Here is a 22175-nt window from a genome sequence, read left to right as displayed (position 1 = left end):
CTTCCTGTGCCTGGAGGGAGCCTCTGCTGGAAGAGTGAGAGACCAGAGCTGGGGACTGAGCTTGAGTTGCAATTCTTTTACCCTGTTGATGTTTGTCACGCTCACTCAACTGAGAGCGTGTCTGCTCCTCACAGTCGCTCTGGGAGGCAGGCGCTACGCCTCTCGAGCTCTTTTTGCAGATGTAGGAACTGCGGCACAGAGAGGCGCGACCTGCCCAAGCACACACAGTGGGTGCGTGGGGCAGCCGGAAAACCCGAGAGGGTGCTCTGGGGGCGAGGCCTCTGTGCCTCACCAAGCCCACTCCTCCTGCGTTTCCTCCTGCTCCCTGTTACTTAGGGTCCCTCTGTGACCCCCCACGAAGGGCCCTTGATCTGCTTTGATTTCCTCTCAGGGCTACGGTATCAGTTGGCGGGCTCCTCGGCACAGAGCTGTGGCCCAGGGAGTCCGAGGCTGGCACACCCGTCCTGCGCCCCAAGAGGAAGGGCCCTGGCCTGGCCTCCCCTCCTGCTAGTCTGGCCTCCTTCCAAAGCTCACATCCTCTCAAGGTCTCCAGACCAGGAGCCCTTCCCAGCTCAGTGGGTCTGGGCTGAGAGGTGGCCCAGGGCAGGCCTGACGATGCAGCTAAAATTACCCAAGCAGAAGGCCGTGTGCCCTGCACCCTTCCTGCACTCCTCCCCGAGGCTGGGCCAGCCCAGCGAGAGCGCTGTGATTTGCGTGACTAGTACCGAGCGTGGGCTCCTGGCCACAAGGCTCCTGCTGAGGCGGCAGGCTGAAAGGGCTCCCCAGAAAGGCAGCCTGTGCTGACCGGGTTTGCCACGGAAATGGGGTCTCAGCCCAGTGTCTTCTGAGCCATGGGCAGCTCCCTAGGCCTCCGTGGCCCTTCTCCTGGAATCCCACTCGCTTGGCTCACTCCTATTTACCCCATGGGTGTTCTGCGAGATGCCCCTTCCTCCAGGAAGCCCTCCTTGCAAACCTCTCTCCTGTGTTAGTCTGGGTTGCATACCTCCACAGAGGCCTTTTCAAGCTGCCCAGTGTCTGCCTGTCTGATAAGAGAAGGAACTGGCCACTGGAGGACTCAAACCGCCAACCCAGTGCCCAGCACCTAAGAAGTGCTCGCTCATGTTTGTGGAATCGGTCAATCACAGCGGTGGTGTTAAAGGTGAAGGTGGAATCATCACGTTTTCTGCACTGTCTGGCTTTAAGGCACCCGGAGAAACGGGGACCAAGTGTTTTAGGAGTCGCCACCAACCCCCCGCCCCCCCTTCCCCATTGCACCCACTGAAGCCTAAACTTCTTTCTGAGGGGGGCCCTCAGGATCAAACTCTAGGATGGCACCACCAGCAGCTCTTTACCCTGGGAGCAGATTTGGCAGCTGCATCCTTGTCATCAGCGTTTCAGGTTCTGGTTCGTGAGTTTTAGTGCAGTGTGAATGGCGGGTCCCAAGCCCCAGACAGGTCACAGCGGAAAGCGCCAGACTAAGAGAAGGGACGAGGGCGTGGAGGTTTGCCCAGGGACCTGAGACGTGGTGGGAAAGTGGGAACAGCATGGACCGGCAGGGGCCCCTGAGCCCCAGTGCCCGTGGGGCCCAGACATCCTACTGTTCGGGCAGCTGCTGGAATCTCTGTGGAGCTGTGACCTGGCTCCCACCAGGCCCTAGCATGGGTCGGAAGGGTGGGATGGAGCAGGAGCCTCCTCAGTAGCAGGGAGGCCAAGGGCCCCTTGCCGACCCTCTTCACCATCAGGCAGGCAGGATGTCCCAGTGCCAGGATTTCTGGAAGGGTAAAAACTTGGCTAAGACACTGATCAAAACCCTCTGGCTTTGGCCACTGTCCTGCTCCCAGGTGGTGCCTGTCCTTGCAGTCTGGCTGTCCGGGCCCAATTGGAGGGCGCCCTCCCAGGCCTGATGAGAGCAGGGAGCGGCAGAGTGATGGATGTGCTGGGGGGTTAGCGGACTCCTCCGGCCTGGTGGTGCCAGGAGTGAGCTCATTCCTAAAAGGCTGAGCTGATGGATGCCTGGGGGGAGGGGAGGCTTGGGGAGAGGGCGCCAGCTTTGGGGAGGGAATTCCTGACATTCCCAGGGATGGGGCGGGAGCTCGGGGCCCTGGTGGACAGACAGCTGAGAGAAAAGGCCCCGGCCTGGCTGGGGGTGGCGGCTGGGCGCCTTGATCTGCTCGCTGGCTGCCACCCCCTGGAATGTTATCTTCCCTCTAATCTCTTGAAGGCCCAGGAAGAACTGGAGGTGGCACCTGTGAGAAGTGGCCTGTGCTCTGTAGCTGTAGGGTCAGGGGTGGGGGTGGGGTGCTAGCGGAGGATTGGGGGGGCCTCTGGGGGTGGCCGGAAGGGCCCCGGGGCTTCCCTAGCGCACCCATGGTATTGTAGACTAGACCCATAGCTGACTCGCTGGCTATGGGGGATCATATGTCCTCAAATTTTCCCACCCCCTTAACTTGGTGGGGGGGGGGAGGAGGGTCTTAGGCACCAGGGAAGTTACCGGCACTCTTGAATTTTCTGTTTTGTGATGAAACGTTCTTTCCCACCGCTGGCCCTTGGGCCTCAGTTTCCCCACCGGTGGAGACGAAAGTGTTGGAGATGGTCTCTGAAGACCAGTCTGGTTCCTGTCACTCACCCCAGGCCCCTTGCACAGGCACTGGCTGGCGAATAGATGAAGGGGGGAGGGCACCTGGTTTCCAAGGACAGAGGGCGGGGAGGGAGCTTGAAATCCAATTCACCAGAACCTGTGCGCTGGACCCATGAGGATTTTTTGTTCGACCAGGAAGCGCAAGGCTGTGTCCCCTGGGGGCCGGGGGTGAGGGGGGAGGTGAGGGCCCAGTACTTGAGTTGGAGAAACTAGAAACTGCCCTGGTTGTGGGCCAGTCCCCTATCAGTCCCCTATCAGCGCTTCCTGAACCCTTCAAAGGAACAGCAAGTGGGCAGGGTGCTGACCCCCCATTACCTCATCTCCTTTGCTGTCCTCCTTTTCTGGTCAAATCAAACAAAAACAAAACATTTGCCACCCTTCCCCCGCAGGGCTGTTCTATCTTCAGATGAGCAATTGTGAGGAAATTTAAAATTAGCCCAGCCTCCATCAGGTCCTGTTGCCAACGGGGATGACTCAGTTTCCAATTTCGAGCCATGGGCCCGGGAGTGCCCAGAGGCTGAGCTCACTGGGCAAGGCGGTGCGGGGCTCAGTGGCACCAGGCCTGAATCACCAGCTTTAGCTCTGAGGCAGCTTTCTTCATCTCTTTGAGCCTCAGTTTCTCCAAATCAAGAGCGGCCAGCAGCTCCCGTGACCACTCAATAAGATAATATATCTGGGTGCGATTGTTCTTCCACCCTGGCTGTGACCTTTCCACAGGAAGGAAAGGCCTTGGAGGTCTCTCATCCACTTTAAAGATTTATTTATATTTATTCATGCATACAGAACTGGGGTACAGTCCAGAGGTGCGGGGTTGGGGAGGACGGTGAGGGATTCCCCAGAGGCAGTGTAGAGACCGGAACAGGCAGAGCCACTGAAATCCACTGCTGAGGGAGCAGTCGGGAGACAGGAGGGGTCTGCTGCGCCCTGTGGGTCACTCCCTGGCCGGGGATCGAACTCAGGCCGCAGTGACTGGTGATAGCTTGATAGCACTGAGACAGTGACCTTGCACCGCTAGGGAGGCCCCCTCGAGCCCATTTTCATGCTGGATTACCTCCACCACATTCTGCTCACATGCCTCATGAGGGGGCTCCCCATTTCTTGCACATTCCATTTAAAGTCTTCTGGGTTTGGGGCCAGAATCTACTTCTGCATAGCGTATCCCCTTGGGTGTGCCCCTGGGACAGGCCCACGGCCTCTGGCCCGCTTCTCCGCAGTGCTGATTAGCTTCAGCGGACCCACCTCAGGAAGGAGGTTCCAACCCGGGCCCCCTCCTGGCCTGTGCTCCATCCTGTTTTTCTCAGCCATGAAACCAGGCCTTCCTGGGTCATTCCCTGACTCACCCCACCTGCCAGTCATCACTGACCTCCTCGACACGGGGCCGGGGATGGGGAGGTGCTGAAAGCGCTCCCCTGCCCCCCCCATGACCTAAGATGAGCCGTGTCAGCGCGGGTGTGGGGCTGGCTACCGGCGCAAACAGACTTGGGTTCACATTCCTGCTTGCTGGGACCTTGAACCTATATCTTGACCCCTTGGAGATTCTGTCTTCTGCTCTTTAGCTGGAATGGATCAAATGACTTGAAAGAGCTCTTTCCTTGAAAAATCTGGAGTACATTCCAGAAAGTGTGTGTAGTATTGAGCGTCACCGTTAGCAGGTCAACCAGATGTCCGGGCACAATGCAGCCACGGACGCAGTGCGGGGGTGAGTGGATAAAACAGAAACCAGCGGAGACCAATGGGGGTACATGAGCGGCTGCATGAGGTGCCGATGGGGAGGTGAGCTCTCTGGGAGGCACCCTGAGCTATTCAAATGTTGGGGTGCAGTGGTCCTCTGAGGATGGAGTTTGGCTGAGCGTGCGTGAAGCAAGGGCCAGATGTGAGCTGCTTGGCTCACTGGTGGAGTCTGAAATACACCCCCTCAGCCACTGCTTCCTGCCCCTCCAGAGAGCCTGGCTCAGACCTGCTTGGGAAGGGGAGGGCAGATGGATGCTTCGGGACCGCAGGCTCCTGGTTCGCCGGGACCAGCCCCCCAGCACGCCGTGGCTCGGCATGGGGTCCGGTGCGGTGAGATGGGGCTGGCGGAGGAGCCCGGGGGTTGTGGTGGCCTCAGCGCTCCAGCCTCGGCCTCCTCCGTGGAGTCCTGAGTGTCCACTGGGCTTCCCGGCCCGCCTGGCTCCTGGCTCCCACCGGAGCGCCCCTCCCTCACGGGCAGTCCGGGGCCAGCCTGCACCCAGCACGGGGAGACCCACTTCATGACGCCGGGGGGTAACGGGCGCCCTGTGAATCTCGGCCCACGCGCCATCGTCCAGAGCCACCCAACTCCGGTGTCAGCACCGTGGAGTGAGACGACAGTGCGTGGGTGACGACGAACGCGGCCTCTGCACGCCCACACGGGAGACTGTGCCAGCCGGGCGGGCGTTCTCCCGGGGGGGGGGCACAGAATTCCGGGTGCAGCTCCGCAAGGCAGTGCCTCTGGCTTGTCTGGGAAAATGCGCCTTTCCTCCTTGTCTGTGGGGCCCTGTTTGGGAAGCAGCGGGAGTGGGGGTGTGTGGGGAGATGGCCTCGAGCCGTGGGACCGTGCTGGGAAAGGGAGCAGAGGATCCTGCAAGGCAGCCTCGGAGCAGGGCTTGCGCCTCCTCCTTGGCATCCCCAGGAGGCTGGCAGAGGGCGTGGAGGCTGTGCCAGGACGTGGGGGCAGGTAGCCCTGGCTTCTCAGAGGAGGCTGGTGAGCTGGGCCCTGGTGGCCTCCCTGGGCTCTTGGGAGTCTGAGGAAACATCTCACGAATGACTGTCAACGGTAGAACTTGGACGTGAGGAGGAGACAGGCTGCTTGCCATGATGGGGTCACCCCCTGCTTGTCCTGCCTCTCGCTGGGGCATGGGTCCTCACGTCAGAGCTCAAGTCCGCGTGTCCCACCCTCCAGTCCCACTTGCGGGCTGCCCAGGCCGCGGCCACCATGGAGCGGTGGTCAGAGGGGACCTGCCCGCGGTTAGGTGGTGCCGGGACCAGCCACGGGGAGGGGCCGGCCGGCGGGCCACGGGACCGGGAAGCAGGTGGCCTGGGCAGGGCTGGACCCTGGGTCCGGGCTCCCGCCTGCGTCCCGTCGGGGCTGGCACCCACCCCCGCCGGGCTCCCCAGCCGGCGCTCGGCGCCAGGGGCACATGGCGGGGTCTCTTTATCTCCCGCCGCGCAGCAGAGGGCGTGTCTGCAGGACACCTTCCAAAAACAATATTTTGACTCTCCAGCAGCAAAACACACAGAATCCTTTCTTGTCATTTGGAATCTCTGGCAACAAGTCAACACATTCTTATTTAGAACAATATAACAATCTGACTTCTGTTTTGGCCCCTACGTTCTTTTGTCGCGTCCAACAAAGTGTGAAATAGGCGCTTCCCGGCCAGCGGCCATCGGACAACAGCCCCGGACCATGGAGAAACCTAAACAAACCCAGGCAGAGGCCGGGCGGGGGCCTGGCCCGGGGAGCCCAGCCCCTTGGAAACCGTCTGTCTGGGTCACCAGGAAGCTCAAACCTAAGGCCCGTGAGCGCCGCCTGGGTACGGCGCGTGGGCAGTGTCTGCCGGTGCCGCCTGCAGCGGGGTGGCGTGACGTCAGCGCTGCCCCCCCACCCGTGCCCGCTAGCGAGGGGACCCGCCCCGGACCCGGCCTGGTTGGCGGAGCGCGCTAAGCCGCCTGACTGCTCGCCGCTGACCGGTCACTCACAGCGCACTCCGCGGCCGCGCCTGGGCCGGCTGCCACTCCTCGGGCAGATGTCAGTGCTGGCTGGGGGTGCCGCCTCCCCACCGCGGGGTGCTGCCCGGCTCATTCAGTATCTGACAGCTGTTTGCTGAAAGCTACAACGTGGAAAAAAAATCCGCATCTTCCAAGCCCTGGCACCACAGCACCAACTCACACCCTCTCCTGCCCCTTCACTGGTCTGGAGACTGGGAGTCGAGAGGGGGCTGTGGATGAAGCCAAGAGAAACACCCAGTGACAGAGGTGCATAGATGCCCTGGTGGCATCAGTGGGTCACCCCATGGCCCTGGCCAGTGGCTGGGAAGCCCCTCAGGCCTCCAGAGCAGGAGACGCAGTAGCTATATCTTATTCATGCCAGGGGTGGGGTGCGCGCTGATGGGGTGAGTGGAGCTAGGACAGGGGGCTGGGGGGGCGATGAGTGGTTCCAGGGGTGATGGAGGCTGGGGTGGAGGCGCCAGGTAGGGAAGAGGTGTGGACTGGCCTCCATGAGGGGCCATGGAAGGTTCTGGGTGGGGAGACATGGAGGGTGCCCAGGTGATCTGGCCAGGACAGGCTGGGGTAGGAGCTGGTGGCGGGGAGGGGTGCTAGTGGGTGGCTCCCCAGGTTCTGAGCTGCCCCGGTGGCCCGGGAGCGGGTTGATCGCTGGCCTCCGAGCACCCGACGCCCTTGTGAGTGAGGGGCTCCCCTCCTGCAGGTCACTGAGTCTCCGCACAAGTCTCCTCCCTCTGTGGCTCTGATCATTTCGATCATTTCTCTGCAGCCCCTGCCCCTTGCCCTGGTGGATGGCTGCTCCAGCCCCGCATTAACTGGCACTTCTCGATGCCCCCTTGGTGCATTCCTGCGGCAGGTGTGCGGGAGGATAGTGGATGGGACGTGGCATTTACTGTGGTTTGGACTGCAGTGTCCTCACTGATCAACGATGCCGAGTATCTTTTCTCATGGGTGTTTGTTTTGGCTATGTGTGGGTCTTCTTTGAAGAAATGAGGTTTTTTAATCATCCAGCGACCGTGTGGACAATAACACGGCAGTGCAGACGGAGACATGAGCTCTGTCGACAACCGTCATTACGATTGGACCCCATTTTGCAGATGAGGAGGCCGAAACTCAGAGGCTAAGAAGTGGGCCCTGAGGGTGAGGCTGGGAGCCGGAGGGGAGGTGTGGGTGCTGGGTGCCCATCCTGGGGCTGCCCTGTGTGTGCCCACGGTGCAGGCATGTGGCTTTCCTGGAGGGGTGTCCCTCCATTTCTTGCAGGCTGAAGACGCAAGTGACACATGTTGCTTAGGCACTGGGAGAATCACATGGCGAAAGGAGCAGAGTTGCTACACATGGAAGCGCCGTGTGAGTCGTATTTCTATGGCCAGATTGGACGGGCGCTGTGCATGAGCAGCGTGCTGGGGCGGAGCTTGTCCCCCTTTCTGGTGGGCCGGCGCCTTCTCTGGGAGGCTCCTCTCCCCAAGCTTTTGTGGAAACAGCTTAGACTCTGGCTCTTGTCATGGAGCCCCAGTTTGCTCCACTGGGCTTGGGATAACCAGTGTGTTGAGATCATCGATAGGAAAGGCTTTGAAAGCCATCCAGAGCTGCAGAGAAGGGTGAGATGATGAATCTGAATGATTCAGGCCACAAACTTAAGAGCAAAGCTGGACAGTGGAAAGCTGTCTCGTGGGCTTACTGGTTGCCGAAGCCCCTTCCAGGGCCGCCTGAGCTGAGGTGCGGCATCTTTCCCTTTTCCAAATTCTTCTCGGCTCCCAGCACCCACCTCTGTGTGGTCGGAGAGTGTTGGTGTGGAGGGAGGAGGGGTCTGGAGGGTGGGATCCAGCCTCAGCTGGTGTGGGGGCGAAGACAGGGGTCCCTGGAGGTGGGGGGTCCCTGGAGGTGGCGCCTCCCTCCAACTGGGTCACCTCTCCACCCCTGTGGTCCCTCCTGGGCCCCTGTGCCCATCCACTGTCCTGGGGCACAGGGCTGGCTTCCAACTTGTGTCCCTGTTTAAACTTCTCCCAGTTGTCATCCACACAATTGCTGGATTGCTTAAAACAAAAACAAAAACAAACAAACAAACAAAACAGCTTGTTTCACCAAAGAAAATCTACAAATAGCCAAAACAAACAAACAAGCAAACACCCACAGGAAAAGACCCTCAGTATCACTGATCAATGAGAAAATGCAAATCAAAACCACAGCAAGATACCGGGTCACATCCACTAGGGTGGTTATCACTAGGAAAACAGTCTTTTTTACAAAAGGCTTATTTGTTTATGCATACAAAACTGGGGTACAGGCCAGAGGTTGGGGGTGGGGGGAGAGGTTTCAGCAGAGACAGAGTGGGGAGCTGATCAGGCAGAGCTACTGAAATCCACAGCTGAGGGGGCAGCGAGGAGACAGGAGAGGTCTGCTGCGCCCTGTGGGTCAATCCCTGCCTGGAGATACCTTGATAGCGCTGTGCCTTTAACCCCTTGTGCCATCGGGAAGGCCCAGGAAATCAGTCTTAGTGCAGCTGTTGAGAAACCGGACTTCCAAGCAGGATGTAAAATGGGGCAGCCGTGGGGTGAGGGTGGGGAGACAGTGTGGCAGCCCCAGAAAGTTAACCCTGGAAGCACCATGCGGTCTGGCCCCTTTACCCCTGGGTGGGAGAACAGGCACACAAACAGGAAACAGGGCGTACAGGTGTGTGTTTACAGCCACTGAAGGCTGAGGCCCCTGCAGGCCCAACAGGCTGACGTGGGTACCCGGGACTGGGCACAGCTGGGCAGGGGACTGTCACTCCGCGTAGTAAGTGTGCCCAGCCCGCAGGGTTGACCTGTGCCCACATGTGCTCAGTGAGAGAAGTTAGTCACACATGGTTCTGTGTTGCAGGATTCCCTGTATGTGAAATAGCTGGAATGGTTTGAAAATCCATAAAAATGGCTGGGTGTTGCTCAGGGCTGGTGGAGTCGGGAGAAGAGGAAGGAAACTGCCTCGTGGGTGGGGCTGTCCTTGGGGTGATGGAGATGAATTAGATAGAGGTGCAGGTGGTGAATCACTGTGAAGATGGGAAACGCCCCTGAATTACCCACTTGAAAATAGTTAATTTTATGGTGTGTGGATTTGATTTTACTTCACTTTTAGAAAAGGGGGGGCAAAGTGTTTGGACAGTTTACAGAAAAGGGGGGTACTCATCGCTTCCCACCTGTGGGCAGCCTCACCACAAAGAAAAGAAATACGAAGCAAAGGATTGAGGTCAGTGATCATGTCTGCCTCTGGCAAAAATGCCCTCATTTTCCCATCTACTGAGATCATAAAGTGAGGGCTGGTGAGGACCCAGAACAACCTTGCGCTGTTCCTGCTGCCTGCCTGAGTCATTACCTGCGGAGCTTCCCCTCACAGCCCCACTCCTGCCTCACGGCCCACAGTGCTCGCCTGCCACAGGACCTTTGCACCTGCTGTTCTCCATCACAAGTGCTCGTTTCCTCATCCAGCAGCCTAACTGTTGCCTCTGCTCAAATGTGCCTTCTATCTGCGAAGCCTTTTTCTTATTTCATTTTTCAATGAAATTGCTTCGAGTTACTATTCCACATCACATGTGGGACGCATCTTCACCCCATGTATTTGAAATGCCTCATGTGAAACAGTTTCTCACACGCTATCAGCATCCCCCGGATCATCTTCTTCACACGACCAGAGCTTACATTTAGGTGTCTGGTCCTCGTCTCGCTCCGTCATGCGTCACGGAGCCAGGACTTGGCCTGCAGAGTCCACCTCGGCGCCCTCAGCCCCTGGCTGGTTCCTGTACAAAGGGGACATTCATTGTTATTTCTGGGTGCCCAGTGGTGCGCCATCTGGCCATCGGGGGTCCCACAAAAGGCCAGAGCCCCTCATGTGGAGAGGCCCCCCTTCAGGGGCTAGCCCCTGGGTTCTAAACCTGGGGGTCCTCGGCAAGGTGACGGGACAGGACAGGACATCCTCAGCTGAGAACACAGGATCCCAGTGAGCGGAGAGGAGGAGCCCAGTGCCCTGGAGGGGTGGAGGCAGGAATTTGGGGTCCAGCCCCGACTTTGTGCAGCGCGGGGAGATGAGGGCACGGTGAGAGGGGACGTTCCCAGAGCCGGCTCCGCATGGCCGACACTGTTCTGGGAGGGGAGGTGGGTGTGGGTGTGGCCGGAGATGTGGGGTCAGCCTTCTGTGCGTTTATTGTGCCTGGGCTGAATCCGCCTCTTGTCTGGGCCCCTCCCGGGAGGGGTGTGTGGGAGTGCGGTGCGTAGCTGGCAGCCCCGAGAATGGCCTTCTTTCAGCAGACGGGGCAGCGGATCGCTCCTCGTGCGTCGGTGGGTCCTCACAGGCACGCTGGGTGCATTGCTCCCAGGCCACAGCGGGCGGCATCTCTTGCATCGTGGGTCTGACCGGAGTGGTCTGACTGGTTCAAACCACAAAGCTCTGCCCCGGAGTGGCAGGGCAGGAGCCCAGGCGGCCTGTAGCGACCCGGGCTGGGGCCCACTTAGCGAGGCTGCCCAGAGGCAGGACAGTGTCAGCCCTGGGCCTCAGCCTGGGAGGAGAAGCACCCTGCGAAGGAGAGGCCCCCACAGCCCTCGCTCTGGTCTTCGTCCGCTCCCCGCCTGTGGGGGCTGTGGGTGGCGGCCTGCCGGGCCTGGGAAGAGCCCTGACTTTGGAGTCTCCAGGCCACACAGGGTCCCACATCTGGTGCAGCCAAACACAGAGGCCTGGGCGAGCCCCTTCCACGGGCCAAGCCTCAGTGTTCTTCCCCCTAAGTAGGATGGCATTGGGGGATGACAGAGCTTCTAGGAGAGCCACCAGCAGATGCATCCAGCAGGCCGTTGGAACTCCCTGGGGAAGGAGCAAGGAGGGGAACGGATCACGCTGGAGCTGACTCTGGAAGACTCTGGAAGGCTGCGCAAGGGTGTGCGGGGAGGGGCGGTGGGCGGCGTCCCAGCCTCGCTGTGCTGTCTCCTCTGGGCGAGAGAGCGTCTTTCCTGAGCCCGGTGATGACCGAGCCCCACCCCTCAGCCCCCAGCTCCTGCTCTGTCTCCCGGCGCCCACTCTGGCTCTCCACCTTCAGGCGTACACTGGGGCTTTCGAACCCATCAGACTGGGTCACGGTCTCAGCTGGTGACCTTGTCCAGGCCACTTAGCTTCCAGAGTCTCTGTTCTTCTCTCCACAGGATGGAGGTGATGGCATCCGCCCCTTCGAAGACTGAAGGGCTCAAGCAAGACTTTCGGGGGACCGAGGGCCCACGTGTGGCCCCCACCAGGTGACACTGTCCCTGGGGCCCGCAGGCCATCAGGAGGCTGGGGGGCGGGGGTGGGGCAGGCTGCCCTCCATGGAGGGACGACGTCAGGCACAGCGGGCGGGGTGGGAGATGACCCCGGCAAGTGGCCCTCTCCTCTGGCATTGGCCCCCCTTCTCTAAAACAAGGGGTGGGCTAGAGGAATTCAAGAGCTCTCCACTCTCCGATGTTCAAACACTCCCCAACCCCTGGCAGCATTTGCAGAGGTGAAATTCCCTCCCAGGTCAGTTTTGAAATCATGAGCAGGGAGCTCATTATTTCTCTGCCCATACAGGCAGCGCGGGGGGTGGGGTCTGTGCTCCCCACTCGTGCACGGGCCAATTTTCCAACAGCTCATGTTCTCAAATAATAATAACTGTTATTTCTACCAGACGGTTCGCGCACAAAGGTCTCTCTGTGCCAAGGTGCCCCGGGCTGGGGGATGGGCAGGGCCGTGGCCCTCTCCTCCCTCTGAGAATGTGTCTGCACCTGCAGGGCAGTTAACCAAATAATTTAAGCGAAAAACTCGCCACTTTACACCTGAAATATGTTAATAATCCAGAAGGAAAAAATCTGTGGGTGTTCCTGACAATGTGAATCATTGCCTGGGGGGGCGGCTGAGGCACTTAGCAGGGCCTCAGCAAGGGGAGTCTCCCCTAGCTGTCTACTGCGTGTCTCAATCTTCCTCTTCAGGGCCAAAGAGGTGGATGTTTGTTGGGGGCTTCCTGAGGGAAATCAGAACATTGGGGAGCAGCTGGTGTTTGGGCTCGGGGAAAACCCAGCCGTCGGGGCTCTTTAAATGTCTCATTTTTGCATCTGTGTGCTTCGTGGGGACAGAGCAGCTAGTGCAGGCCCAGGAGCCAGACCGCGGGGAGGAGGCGCGGTGGCGTCTCTCAGGGGTGTGTCCTCGCGGGCAAAGGCAAGGCTGAGTGGAAGCTCTCTGGCCTTTGCTTTTCTCGCTCACACCGGATTGGATCGGGCCTTGCAGGTGCCTCTCTGTTTCTTAGACTGTGCTGGGCCTCCCTTCTCTCCACGGTCTTCTCTCTCTGTGACGCCTCCCCATCCCCATCCTGCTATCTACCCCGTCTGAGCCAGTCAGCCCCGTCCTCGCCTCTGTGTCCTCCTGGCCTAGACACAGGGCTGGGCACAGGTCAGGTTCTCGGCTCAGACACGCTCGCCTCCTTGTAGACCCCAGCTCGGCCACACCTGGGCAACCCCGTGGTGTTCTCCAATGCGGTGAGCTCCTGGGTGGCATCTCCTTTGAGCGGTGAGCAGGAAATGTTCCAAGGACAGCATAAACTCATGTGCATGAAGGGCTAGGGAGGAAGAATTTGGTTTTCAAGATTCCTGCTTTCACGGGATTATTCCAGGGTGGACGTGCCAGGGTGGTCACTTCGCACGCCAAATGGCACTGGCAGAAAGTCCATCTATGGGCAGAAATTTGGTGATGAGAATTTCATCCTTAGGCAGACAGGGCCTGGCAACTTGTCCATGGCAAATGTGGACCCAACACCAACACCCGCACCGCCATGCCTGAGGGGCTGTTTAGCATGTACATGGACGTGGGCACGTGAGAGGGGGCGTGGGTCCCTCGGAAGCCGAGGGGCGCAGGGTCCAGGACTGGCAAAGTCACTGTTGCTGACAATGGGCAGACCTAGTAGATGTAACTTGCATTTTACCTGAGCCATCAGATCATGCCTTCTATGGCTGAGGAGAGGGCCGGGACCCCCATCTACTCCAAACGGCCTGTAAGCTTTATGCTCTCCATACAGTTATTGAGGGGCCATGTTTTCTTTATCCCCTTCTAAGCCTAGCTAGATTCCAGAGTTGTTTGTGATTATAAAATAAAATTAAAAAAAAAAAAACAAAGAAACTAATCAACTTGTACATGGCTAACAAGTGAATACACTAGAAGCTCCTTTTATAGACATACGTAGATTTAAGTAAAGGCGGAAAGTTGGGAATCTCCTTACTGATCGCTTTGAGCTCTTGGCAGCTTAGAGTTCAGGGCAAGAATTCTGAATCCATGCGTGACATGTGTTCAAGGAGTTTGTTTGAAAGAATAAATGAAAAATATCAATGAAAAAAATGAACTGGAGTCTGTCTTCATCACTGGGTCAGAGGCAATGGAGAGTCTTGTTCATTCATTCAGCATGTATTGTACACACAGTATTCAAGGGAAAAGAGTCAGACCTGTTTCTTGCCTTTGTGGAATTTATATTTATGGGGAAAGAGTCCTCACACAACACACTGCAATAATCTTGACTACAGTAGATGAGAGAGGGGTAGATTTCCAGAGACGTTGAACTGGTCTAGGGATCTAGCAAGTTCTGAAATAAACAACTTTTCAGTTAGGGCCTTAAGTTGGAGAGTAAACTCACTGGGTGAAGGGATGGAGGTGAATTTTCAGTACCAGAGACAGTAAGCACAAAGTCCCTGGAAAGGATGGAGGAGAGGAGGGGGATTCTGAGGCCGGTGAAGAAGGCTCACATCCTGAAGGATCTCAGACAGCTGATTAAGGGAGCTGGGCTTCGGTGAGCGAAACGGAAGCCATCCAAGGAAATGAGGACTGAACAACAGGCTTTTAAAACCTAATCTAGGCCCTCCCTGGTGGCGCAGCAGGTTAAAGCGCAGCACTGAGAAGCTAAAGCCACTTCCGCATGAGTTCGATCCCCGCCTGCCCCGGAGGTGACCACAGGGCGCGGCAGACCTCTCCTGACCCACCCGCTGCTCCCCTCAGCAGTGTGCTTCGTCGATCTGCCTGTTCTGCTCCCCACTCTGTCTCACCCTCCGCATCTCTGGCCTGTACCCCAGTACCCCAGTTCTGTATGAATAAATAAATCTTTAAAAAAAAAAAACTAATCTAGCCACAGGATGGAGAATGAATGAGAAGCAAGCAAGACTGAAAGAAATCCATCCAATAGGCTGCAAACTTGAGAATGTGGAGGTTTTAAAGATGAAGACAACAGGTAGAGTAAGAAGTATGCATGGTTAAAGTCCTCGTTGGAATTCCCACATGTCACCAACTATGGCCCGCAGAATTCACTGGGCCATTGGTTGCCCCTTCCTTGCAGAAGCTCTCACTCTGGCTGAGGAAGACCCATTCACACAAAGGGTAAGGAAACTAGAGTGTAATCATCACTTGGGCTAGGGAGAATCTCGTTAAGTCTGAGAGGGAAGGATGGAGACAGAGTCCTGCAGCTGAAATCCCCTGGGAAGTCATCCTGGCTGGTGGTGGGGGCTGCCAAGAGCTGCTCATGATGAGGAGGAGCTGAGCTGGGGGAGAGGTCCCAGGCAGAGGCTGGAAGGACAACATGCATGACAGACCCAAGGCAGGCCGGCGTGGCAGGAGCGGCTGGAAGCTGAGTGGCTGGAAGTGTCAGAAGGCGCCATTGTCTTTAGATGTGCATTCTCACTTTGTTTAAAACAATGTTTAGTTTTGAAGCTGTGTCTAGGGGCATTTGCCTGTGGTGGGTTATAATATAAGTTAGATTGTGTTTTTGGTTCTGGCAGCACTCTGTATCATGGTAGTATGAATTAGGTTGAATTGGGTCGGCCTGGGTTGTGATACTCGTCTTCACTGAGGTGAGCTGGGTGGGATGGGTGGGGCATGTTGAATGGGGGTTCCAGAGCTCATTGGGAAATGATGGAATTTGTTGAGTTGTGATAAAAATATTGAGCTGACTTTGGGAAAGTTTAATTGTGTGTGTTCTCCATTAATTCCTTTGGCTGTTCTGGGTCAGAGTAGGTGAGTTGGCTGAGTAGAATTCCAAGAGACTGACTTGGACTGGAGTGGAGTAGACTGGATGATGTTAGTTTTGCATTGGTTGGCTAAAGCAGCCCTTTGAGAGATTCCTGAAACTTCTGAGAGTGTGTGGTGAGTCCATTGGGGGCCATATCTGCAAAGTGAGAGAAGAGAGGTGCCCTGATACCAGCAGGAGGGGCTGTGGGCTCCTGGCCAGTCTTTTGGAACTCGTCTTAGCCACTGCCAGTTTAGGCCTGTTTGGCAACCCTGTCTGAATTTCCCTCTTCTTGGGCCATCTGCGTCCCCCTCTGTGATGTAGTGAGGCTCATATTAGTCCTCAGAGCTCTCCTGAGCTCTGTTCCATGAGCCCCTCTCGCTGCCTGGCTGTCAGTCAGGTCAGCGTGCTGATAGAGGAGGCTGAGGCCGGGAGACGGAAGGTTCTCCAAGGTCACATGACCCGGGCTCTGCCCCACGGGTCTCTTTCCTGAGCTCTTCAGAGCCTCGCTGGGGCTGGGTAGGAGCTGGCAGGGTTCCAAGTCGCTGGGCTTGCTGGTGGTGATGTCTGCCTGCCCTCTGGACTGAGTTTGTTCCCCTTTGACCCTCCTGTTAACACACCCCAGACTACAGTCTGGGGCCCTTGGAGAGGTGTGGGGAGGAGAGCACGGGACCCTATGGGGAGGGGAGAGGGAGCTAGCCAGCCTGGCTGGCCTTTCCCACTGAGCCCGAGGGTCTAAGGGGCGTAAAGCAGCCTGGTCGGGGAAGCCCTCCTTCACACGTGCCCAAGGGGAGATCTGGAGGTGGGCCACGCCCAGGGCATTGGGCAAGTCTCCCCATGGCTCCAAACATCGGCTCCCATTTCACACAGTGGAGACGCTCACATCTCCTGGTCAGCAGCCCCAGTTGGCTGTCAGTCCGCGTAGTAGGTCTTGGGGCCCACCACCCTCCCTCTGATGCAGGAGCCCCCGTGCAGAGACACTAGGCCTGGCTCAACCTGGAATCTGCTGTCCATTCGCAGGTGACCTCCTGTAACCCCTTCCACCCGGGCTGGTCCATGACCTGTGACCCCGGGGTGTTGACAGAATCTCTGACCTCTGAGAAGGAGAGGGTCACTTTACTGAGTTTGTGCAAATAGATAAAGAACAAAGTGGCCCATAAATCAGAGTAACAGGAAAAACAAATAATTCCCCCCCCCCACCAAGAAAGGGGCAGAGGGAATGGGTGAGTGGGTGAGGGGTTCCCCCTTGCCCACCTGGCAGTGGGGCGCGGGAGGCTCTCTTGGGAAGAGGGGGAGTCCAGGGCAGGCCCCTGCCGGCATCCCAGGGGAAGGCGCTGGCCTTCCAGGAGCCGTCCTGGGAGGAGGGAGACCGGGCTTGCTTGGGACGGGGTGTCTTTCCTGTCAGTGGCCCCTCTGTGAAAGGGGAGGCTGTGCCCCGCCCTGCCTGCTCCTTGTACATGTGGCGAGGGTGGCAGGAGACCGCGGCGTCCTGGAAGGACAGTGGCCCTGGGGTGGGGCATCCCGCATTCCCTGGCTCGGGCCTGGGGGCGTGTGGGTGGGGACTGTGTCCCCCCACTCCCAGCCTCCGCCTCTGGAAGTGATGGTGTCTGCTACCTGGGTTACTCAGAAACATGGAAGACGCCAGGTGTGCGCCAGGTGGTCACCAAGAAAAGCTTCTTGCAGGCCGTGGCCTTGTGAAAGCACAGCCCCCCTCCCACCTCCCATGCACCCCAAGGAGTTGTGTGCCTTAAAAGCCAAGCCTGCTTGCCCCGCTAGTGGGGCTCCCCCTGTGCCAAGGGGGACCGAACACCCTGAGCTCCTGGGGACAGAGTGGCACTTGCAGTGCTGGTCTGGGCCCCCCCAGAAGCTCCGCAGGGCCCCCCACCCCGCATGTGCAAGTGTTCCCAGTGCCCTCTCTTCTGACCAAACCCCTGCCACCACCTGGCACATTGCGACATGTGCTCACTGGCGCTGCCCTGTCCTCCTGGGGGACGCGCCGGTGGGCGGGCAATCTGAGTTGGTTTATCTTCAGGGTGAGGGTCCTTCGCGGTCCCCGACAGCCCGGCGCAGGCACGTCCCCGTCCGTCTCGTTGAGAACGGGGCTTCTAGGGTGACAAGCCCTCGCCTCCCCCGCCAGCCACGGGCCAGGCTTCAGCTGGGTGGCCCTCATCGACTTCTACTTTTATTTTTATTATTTATTTATTTCGCTGTGGTACCCGGGGAGTCTAGAACAGACGTTGGCAGGTAGCAAGCACTTGATACATTTTTATTGAACGAATGAAGAAATGAATAAACCTATGGCTCTTGGATCTAGATAAAAGCGGAGAAAAAGCCCAAGGGACCGCTCTTTAAAATGAGGATTAAAAATAAAAGTTTACGGCCGGTGGGTGTTGACTGACGAGGTGGGCAGCTTTGCGCAAAACAGGAAACGGGGCTGCAGACAGGCTGGAGGGCGCGCGGGCAGAGTGTCACGGCTTCAAAGCGCCAGCTCCTCCCAGGCTGTGTCTAAACAAGCGGGGGCCCAGGAGTGAGGCAATTAATCAGGTAATTCCAGCCCCTGCCACCCAGTGGCCTCAATTACCTGGCTATTTGAAAACTACTCGTTTTATGGGTGATGAGTGTTAATAGGTATTGCCCGGAAGCGTCCTCTGGTCTAGCTCCTTTGGCAACCCGAGGCCCCAGGCAGCCAGAAGGCTGCAGCCCCCTCTTCGAGGCAGGGGGCAGGATGGCAGCAGCTGGGGGCATCGAGGTCCCGGCTGGGGAGCTGGCTGCAGCCCTCGGTCGGTGCTGTCTCTTGGTGGTGGGTCACACGCCGTCCCCCCGGGCCTCCCTGGCCTCCCGGGCCTGGCTTTCCTGTATTGCCTTGGGCCCTCTGTGTCGCCAGAGCCACCGGCAGAGAGCAGGGCGGAGAGGGCGGACTTTCCACCCCTGCTGGAACCAGCTTGTCTGCCCTGGCCGGGGAAGGGGAAGGAGCAGGCACTCTCGACCTTGTTGAGTGGGTGAGCCTCTGCCGGTGTGTTCTCGGTAGCCACTCTCAGTGGTCCTGCTGAGGAGAGGGCCTTTATGATCCCATTTTACAGATGGGGACACCGAGGTGCGAGGCTCAGAGAGCTCGGAAGTGCCACAGCCTGTGATTGGTGGGGCTGGGCCCAACGCAGAGGCCCCTGGGCTTGGCAGCCGTGGGGCTTCCGAGCTGTAGTTACAGGGCCACGTACACCTGGCCGGAAAGTCTTGTGAGGTCTTGGAACCCTGCCCCTTCGTTGGGGTGGAAAGCGTGAACCTCTAAGAGTGGAAATAGCAGTGGGGCTGGTGACAGGCCATTGTGATGGTGACGACCAACCTCCCTTCACCTGGTGGGACTGAGATGCAGACCTGGGCCTCAGTGGGGATCCCCCGCCCCCTACTCTCTCTGCACCCGCCTGGCCCCACCCAAGGGTCTGGCTGGACCCACGCAGGGGGGCCCAGGCCCTCGCTGTAGCTGACTCTGTGTGGTTCCCTAACCGCTGTTCTGGGGTCTTCTGCACAAGACCCAAGTCCCTAAAGGGTCATCTCCTCAGGGAACGAGCATTGGTGGTGGGGACCCGGTGGGTGGAGAGCGGCCACTCTGCTCTGTGAGTGTCCTCTCAGCTGCACCTGCAGCTCTGAGGGCAAGTGTCCTGGGCACCTCCTTTCTCCCTAGGTGCTCGGAGGGGGCACACTGGATGGCATGGTCAACCGAGCACATGGAGGCGACCGAGTCTCATCTCAGGGGCTAGAGAGGGAGGGGAGGGGTGGAGCATTCTCATCTTCCAGTGCTGCTCAAATCCTACATCACCATCTTGAAGTCACCGAACATTCCATGAGTGACAATTTTCAAATGATTGAATACGAGCATTTTCATATGGTACAATCAGCAAGTCCATCAACAAACACTGAGCATCTAATATATGCTAAGGTCTGGACAAACGACTCTGAACCTCAGTTTGTCTGGCAGCAACTTCTTCCTCCCCCGACCCCGTCTCAAGTGGAGCAGTTTACAGGAGAGAGAACGCTGTGCTGAAGGTCTGAAGGTGCAGTCATGCCTCCGGTCTGGCTGGGGGGTACCCTATGTTCCCCTCGTTTCCTTCAGCCCCACAGAGCCCCTAGCCAGACGGGGCTGCTGGAAGCAGCGGGAAGTTCCCAGCACGGGGCAGGGCCAGGTCTCTGACAGCCAGCAGGTCCCCGGCTCAGTGGAGATGCAAACCGCCCACCCACTGGTTCCTGGGAGGAAGGGAGGCGCCTTTGGAGGCGGGGGACTGCATAGCCCGGGCAGGGAGTCAGGGCCAGCGCCCATCTGGACCTCAAAGTAGGTGGCAGGCCCCTCTGGGCCTTAGTCCCCACTCTGGTTTCCAGTGTCCTCGGCTCTGACACCCCAACAGCAAGGAGCATATCAGATCCAAACAGGCCTGGAAATCCCTCCACAGCCAGCAGCGCCTGAGCGTGGGGACAAAATGTGGGTGTGGGGACCTCTCTGGGGCCACAAGGCCGCATCTGCGCGGAGCCTCTGGGCTGGCACGGCTGTGTGCCTCCGGCCCCGGAGCCAAGGGCTAGGAGGGTGAAAACTGGGCAGTGATCTAGAGGAGACACTGAGGCAGCCATGTGCGTACTTGGGGGGTGCTGGGGCTGGGAGTCTCGGGTCTGGGCTGATTAGGGGGCATTCCTTCCCCCAAGGGAAAATGACCCCCCAGTGCAGCCCCAGGGCTGAGAGACCTTTGATGGGGCTCTGGGAGGGCAGCCCCACTCTGAGCTAGCTCCCCACAGGGGCCACCTCTCCCCTCCCCTCTCCCCATCCCTCCCCTCCCCTCCCTCTCCCCTTCCTCCTCCCTTCCCCTCCCCCTTCTCCCTTCCCCTCCCCCTTCTCTCCCCTCCCCTGGATTTTGTGCTTTCAGCTGACTCTGAGTCTCACTCAAGTCCAGGGGTGTGTGTGTGGCGAGGGGGTGAGGGGGTGCCCTGTGCGTCCATCCTGAACCTTCGCCCTCCTCCCTGTGGTCCCTCACCTGTTGAAGTGCAGCTGAGTCTTCAGTACAGGAGCAAACGGTCAGTTCCCATGAATCCTCGAGCCCCTGTGCTGAGCCCCGGGAGCCAGCCCCTGGGCAGGACACCCACGTGCGGCCCCACGCAGCTGCACATGGCCGGGGACACAGCTGCGGTGAGACAGATCCCAGAAGACCAGGAGACAGAAGGGCTCCTAGGCCGGCGGGCAGGTCCGGAGCGCTGCTGGGGCTGGGGGCGCTGCCCAGCATCTTCAGGGAGGCGGTGGCTCCCGGGCCTCGCCAAAGGCTCACAACTGGGAAGGATGCTTCAGCGTAACACATGATGTCCAGTTCCCTTCCCGAGCCCCGGCTGGGCGACGGGGAGGTGGAGGGGCTCACGCTGACCTGCCGTGCTGGCCACCTGCCGTGCTGGCCAGCAATGGCTTCATCTTCTGGCTTCGGTAAATAAAGCAAGCAAGGAGGCAGTTGTCCCCTTGGTCAAACCTGCAGCCTGGATGCAGGTGACCCTGGGAGGACAGAGAGGTGGAGAAGGCTGTGGGTTTGCTCACTCTGCTCACCCCCAGAGGTGGAAGACACACAGATGACAGTCACCGTGTTATGACAGATGAAATGGCATCAAGGACATTCCCACGGTCTGTCAAGGTCATTCCTCCTGCCCGTCAAGGTCATTCCTCCTGCCCGTCAAGGTCATTCCCACTGCCCATTCCATTCTGGAACTTTTTCATCTTCCCAAACTGAAGAGAAACTGACCCCCTGGGCACTCGCCACCGCCTCCCAGCCCGGGCCACCGTCTGCCCTCAGCCGGTGTGAGCACGAGGCGGCTGTTCTTTGCCCTCTGGCTTAGTGGAGTCTGTGCGTTGTCTGCAGCCGGGCGCATACTGAAGGGTAAGCCGGGGCCGGGCCCTCTGTGGAGGCCGCGTCATGCCCACTGAAGGCTTCATTCCTCTGATGACTGGTGCGATTTTGTCACCCACGAGCGTGCGCAGGCTGGTCCTGAGCCTTGGGGTGTGGGGGTGCAGGTACTAATGAGCTGGGCTTAGTTTTCATCCCGACTGGACATGCGAGGAGCAACCCTGGCGTGAGCGGGCGCACCCCAAGCACCAGCGCATTGGTTTGTGGAAGGACACAGCGCTGAAGCCCGAGCTCATGGACGGCGGGCCCTCGGGGGACTTGACCTGTGTCCTGCGGCGGCCGGCCGCGGCTGGGCGGCCAGCGTCAACCAGCCCTCTGTCCGCGCCGTCTCTCCTGGTGGCTTCCTTGCGCCACCTTCATGACTGACACTCCTTCTGTTCAGAATTTGTCTCCCTACCGTGCCAAGTGTCTCCAGGGATGAGGCAAAGTCTGGAAAATGTACTTCGTGAGCGGTCTATGCCCCTGATTTCCTCCTCCTGGAAGTTTGTGATCAAGCTCCTCTCTGTCCTCCCCAGTCACTGCCTCTTCTCCCCTGACCTTGTCTGTCCACCTGGTTCCACTGGACCACAGCTCTGTATCTCCTGGGGCCGACCCTCGCCCCGGTCAGGGCAGACCCGAGTCCTCGGGGGTTCTCTTGCTCCGTATTGCTCCTTATTCTATAGATTTGTGCTGCTCGGGCTCCCTTATGTTAGAGACTTTTCCTCTGACAAGTGAAGGGTTGTGACATTTTTTGATTTAAGGTAACTAGCTATGGGGCCCTCCCTGGTGGCGCAGCGGGTTAAAGCACAGCACTGAGAAGCTGAAGCCGCTTCAGCATGAGTTCGATCCCCGCCTGCCCCGGAGGTGACCACATGGCGCGGCAGACCTC

Source organism: Condylura cristata, unplaced genomic scaffold, assembly GCF_000260355.1.
Source record: "Condylura cristata isolate star-nosed mole 26May11 unplaced genomic scaffold, ConCri1.0 scaffold00020, whole genome shotgun sequence".
NCBI lineage: Eukaryota > Metazoa > Chordata > Mammalia > Eulipotyphla > Talpidae > Condylura > Condylura cristata.
This window is presented reverse-complemented; position numbering follows the sequence as displayed.